The sequence below is a fragment of the Macaca fascicularis genome, chromosome 5 (assembly GCF_037993035.2).
Source record: "Macaca fascicularis isolate 582-1 chromosome 5, T2T-MFA8v1.1".
In the NCBI taxonomy this organism is placed as follows: domain Eukaryota; kingdom Metazoa; phylum Chordata; class Mammalia; order Primates; family Cercopithecidae; genus Macaca; species Macaca fascicularis.
Window position 1 is genome coordinate 191,319,265 of NC_088379.1, and position 5,661 is coordinate 191,324,925.

Sequence of the window (5,661 nt, forward strand, 5' to 3'; positions counted from 1 at the left end):
GCCTGGCCCCCCCTCCCGGCCACTTTTTAAGGCTCCGCCCGGCGCTCCCCGCACCCACGCCCCATCCCGCGCGCTCCTCCACGCCGCGCCCCCGGACGCCCACGCCGCACCGGACGCCACGGCCAGGTGACACCTGGTGTCCGTCGCGAGCCCGCTTGGACTCCCCGCCCGCGGCTCGAACCCCGCACCACGGGCCGACAGCGCCCCAGTGCGGGAAGCCGGGCCCAGCCGCCGCGGGAGGGAGCTGTGTCCCAGGGGCCTCTCCTCGTGGGCGCACAGCGAGGCTGTTCATTCACGTGTTTCTTCTCTGCGACGGGACTGTACACCCAGCAGGGCCAGGCTGCCTGGGCTCAAATGCGAAATGGGATTGGGGCGAGTGCCCCAGCTGTGTGCCCCAGCTGTGTGCCCCACTGCCCTTATCTTCTTCTGCAAAATGGGAATAAAATACTATCTCACCGGTTAGCCTCATAATTAGTAAAATGTGAAAAAACTAAGGACTCTCTTCCGTTGTGTATTGCACCATTTAAGATTATGCTAGACGTTTCCGATAATGAAATGACATTTTCAAAGAAAAATGTAAAAATCAATATGTGCGGATGATAAAAATGTATGTACTTTTGTAAGTACCAGTAAAAATGAGACAGAAAGCACACTGAGATGGATCGGATACATGACAGCAACGTAAAAGTGCTAGGAAATGACCTAACCAGTTGTGTGCAGTGAGGAAGAAACTTTATGAAAACCATGAAAGGAAATTTAAATAAACGGAGAGACTTACAGTGTTCCTAGATTCAACGCTTGAGATTTTCATTTTCCTCATGTACTTCATGCCAGCCCAAGAAAAATATCAAATAACCTGAAGCTCTTTTGAAAGAGTAAAAACAAAGTGTAGGAAAAGGATTTGAATAAGATGAATAGGAAAGAAGTGTGACCCACCAGGATAAAAATGTTCATTAAAAATTACAATAAGTGGCCAGGCACGGTGGCTCACGCTTGTAATACCAGCACTTTGGGAGGCCGAGCTGGGCAGATTACCTGAGGTCAGGAGTTCAAGACCAGCCTGGCCGACATGGTGAAACCCCGTCTCTACTAAAAATACAAAAATTAGCCAGATGTGGTGGCACATGCCTATAATCCCAGCTACTCAGGAGGCTGAGGCAGGAGAATTGCTTGAGTCCGGGAGGCGGAGATTGCAGTGAGCCGAGATCATGCCACTGCACTCCAGCCTGGCTGACAGAGCAAGACTTTGTCTCCAAAAAAAAAAAAAATTACAATAAGTATGACAGGCACGGCTGCTCACGCCTGTAATCCTAGCACTTTGGGATGCCAAAGTGGGAGCATCTCTTCAACTCAGAAGTTTGAGGTTTGGTGAGCTATGAGTGCACCAGTGCACTCCAGTCTGGTGACAGAGCAAAATCTTGTCAAAAAAAAAAAGGCCAGGCGTGGTGGCTCCCAGCACTTTGGGAGGCTGAGGCGCGTGGATCACCTGAGGTCAGCAGTTTGAGGCTGGCCTGGCCAACATGGTGAAACCTTGTCTCTGCTAAAAATACAAAAATTAGCCGAGTGTTGTGGTGGGTGCCTGTAATCCCAGCTACTCGGGAGCCTGAGGCAGGAGAATCTCTTGAACCCGGGAGACAGAGGTTGCAGTGAGCTGAGATCATGCCACTGCACTCCAGCCTGGGCAAAAAGAATGAGACTCTGTTTCCAAAAAAAAAAAAAAAAACAAAAACAAAAAAAAAAAAACTAAAACAGTGTTGAATTCATAAACAATTTGAAAAAGCATATAAAATAAAGATTTTATAAAGTTAACAGTTCAAGTCAGTAGGGCTGGGATGGACCACAAAAACAAAAATGCATTTAAAGAAAATTTAGGTAAATATACATATCACTTGAGGTGGAGAAGCATGGGAAAAAAGACAGACTGGAACTAATCCTCAGCGTAGAACGAACAGGTAGCAGCTGCCATTGACAGCACATGTCAGTTCCCATCTCTGGCATCGGTATCTTACAACCATTGTTTGCACAATGTGTTAACAGTTCCACAAGGTTTGACACTGCTGCAACCATTTTATGGACGAGAAACCTCTAGTACTGAGAGGTTAAACAATGCACCAAAGTCACGCAGCCAGTAATAAGTGGAGACAGAATGTGAAATCTGGTCTCTCTGACTGCCAAGCAAGGAGCCTCATTACTAAATGATAGTGTTTCTCGGTCGTGATAGATTTGACTACAGAAAAGTTAAAGTCCTATATTCAAAAAATACCACACACAAGTGAAAGCAAGATAAATTGGGGAAATGATTTGTGACATATCTAAGAGACAAAGCATTAATGGTCTTCATTATTGTTATGGTTTCAGTATGTCGCCAGAATTTATGTGTGGAAGATTTGGTCCCCAGGGGAAGGTGGGGCTTTCGAGAGGCAATCAGGTCAAGAGGGTTATGGCACTCCGACTGACTGGGTTAATTCTGCAGGCATGAGTCAGTTCTTGCTCTTCTGGGCCTGGATTCGTTACAGTGAGAGTGGTTGTTAAAAAATTACCACTCCAGCCTGGGCAACAGATAGAGACTCTGCCTCAGGAAAAAAAAAAAAAAAATTATCCAATCCCAGGTATTGCAGTATTCTTTAATAGCAATGGAAAACAGACTAAGACAATTATGTAAAGAGCTTTTTCAAATAAATAAGGAAAAAATAGAAATATATTTAAAGGTCATAATTAGACAAAAACTAAAAATTTATGTGTAACCTCTTTTAGCAAAAAAAATAAAAAATAAAAATAAAAGAAAGCTTCCATTCCGGCGATCACTTTAGAAAACATTAAGCATTGGTAGCACCGCGCGTGTTTGAAACACGTGGAGATAAAGCCTTCCCGTGCACCAGATATGAAGGTCTTCAAACTGCGCACATGGTGCTGGTCGTTTGACTAATAGAAAACAATCAAACAGCATCCACATGTGTCAGGACACATAGTGATTTCTCCCTGCATTGTCTGTCACAGGCAAAACTCCTATACTTGGGGTTTTGATACACAAATTTGTGAAATCAATAGACGAAATACAAAGGCATAGATGGCTAACTCTCCCCCAAAAAGGGTGGGGTGCACATAACGACATTCATGATCTTTCTTCCCTGGGGAATGAGAAAGGTGAAGCTGGGAAACCATGAGCCCTGAAAATAATGGGGAAATCCCAGAAAACAAAGACCCAGAGAGGGAATGCCCAGACCCTGGCTGCCGGCATCCCCTGAACCCTGCAGGCCAGGAATAGACTGGAGGAAGCAGCCGGAGCAAAAGGCCTGAACTGAGGCGGGAGCTGCCACACAAGAAAACAGTTCCAGTTCCGGCCTAGCCAAGAGCACTGCCTACTGAGCAAAGAAAAGAATACTCAACAGAGAAAAACAGTGGCATCTAGAATACACACAGTGTCACGTTCGTATGTCCATGGTACAGTTCAGAATTATTTAACATATGAAAACATTGTCCGTCTATCTATCTATCTATGTATCTATCTAAACACATTCTTTAAGATACAATAAGATCAATCAAATCCAGTCCCTAAATAAACCAAATATTGTAACTAACAATCTCAGCAGAGAAGTGGGAACTCTCATGAAAGAAATAAAAACAGTAAAAAAGAACAAAGGGGAAATTCTAGAACTGAAAAATACAATTTCTGAAATTAATTCTTTACTCAATGGATTTACTAGCCAAATGGACATGACAGAGTAAGTATACTTAAAGATAAACCAACAGAAGTTGTCCAACATGAGAAACACAGAGAAAAGATACATTTTGAAACGAACAAAGCTTACAATTCTTACAGATTATATTAATTAGAATACTAGCTGTAGAAATAAAATGGTGCAGAAAAAATATTAGAAGACATCATGACTGAAATTTTCCTGAATTTTAGGAAAGACATAAATTTGCATATGCACTAATGAACACTAAGCAGAATAAACAAAAACAAACATGCTAAGGCACAGAGTAGTCAAATTGCTAAAAGCCAAAGATAAAAAGCAATGAAAGTCAAGTTACATATTACGTACTGGTTAGCAATTAATCCAACTAACGACTGATATCTCCTCAGAAACTGTGCTAATTTTCTATTACTGTCATATCAAATTACCTTAATTAAATTAATTTGGAGACATAAAACAACATCCACGTATTATGTCATAGTTAAATAGACCAGAAGTCCAGGTACAAAGTGGCTCAGCTGAGCTCTCTGCTTAGGATTTTATGAGGATAAAACCACAAATAAGTACAGCTGTTTCTTTCTGGAGGTTCTAAGGGTAAATCCACTTCTGAGCTCATTCAAGTTGCTGGCAGAATCCAGTTTCATATGGTTGTAAGGTGAGGTCATTCTCAGCTTCTAGAGGTTGGCTGCATTCATGTGGTTGTGAGGTTGAGGTCATTCTCAGCTTCTAGAGGTTGGCTGCATTCATATGGTTGTGAGGTTGGGGTCACTCTCAGCTTCTAGAGGTTGGCTGCATTCATGTGGTTGTAAGGTTGAGGTCATTCTCAGCTTCTAGAGGTTGGCTGCATTCATGTGGTTGTAAGGTTGAGGTCATTCTCAGCTTCTAGAGGTTGGCTGCATTCATGTGGTTGTAAGGTTGAGGTCATTCTCAGCTTCTAGAGGTTGGCTGCATTCCTTGACTCATGGTCCCTGCTCTCATCTTCAAAGCCAACAATGGTGGGCAGAGTCCCACTCACAGTTCACATTTCTCTAACTTTATCTTCTGCTTGCTCTCCCCTGCTGTTAGCTGGAGAAAGTTCTCTGTTTTAAGGGCATGTGTATTTAGATTGGGCCTGACTAGATAACCCAGGCTAATTTTTCTCTCTGAAGGTCCATAGCCCTAATTATATCTGAAAGTCCCTTTTGCCGTTGGTCTTACTCCACATTGTGTGCTATAACAGAAGACCACAGACTGGGTAATTTACAAGAAAAGGAATGTGATTTCTTCCTGTTCTGGAGGCTGGCCAATCCAAGGTCAAGGAGCTGCACCTAGTGAAAGCCTTCTTGTTGTGTCATCCCATGGTGGATGAAATACCCGAGACTGAGTAGTTTATAAACAGAAGAGGTTGAATTGGCTCACGGTTTCACAGGCTGTACAGGAAGCATGGCTGCTTCTGCTCCACTTCTGGGGAAGTCTTGGGAGACTTACAATCATGGTGGACGGTGAAACAAGGCAGGAATATCTTACATGGCCGGAGCAAGAGGAAGAGAACGAGGAGGGAGGTGCTACACACTTACAAACATCCAGATCTCGTGACAACTCTATCACAATAACAGAATGAAAGGGGGAAATCCACCTCCATGATCCAATCACCTCCCTCCAAGATCCACCTCCAACACTGGGGATTATAAATCAACATGAAATTTGGGCGGGACACAAATTCCAACCATATGAAAGATACATAAAGCAAACAGCACAAAAAGGCAAATCAATATGGCCTATATCAATATCAGATTTAAAATGGATCTTGATGTAAAATAGATTTTAAATCAAAATGGATTACCAGAGATAAAGAGAGACACATCATAATGATGAAAGGGTCGATCAATTGAACAGGAAAGAACAATAATTTTAAAAAGTGTATGTACTCAATAACAAAGCTTTCAAATACATAAAGCAAAGATGGCCAGAAAATAAGGTAGAA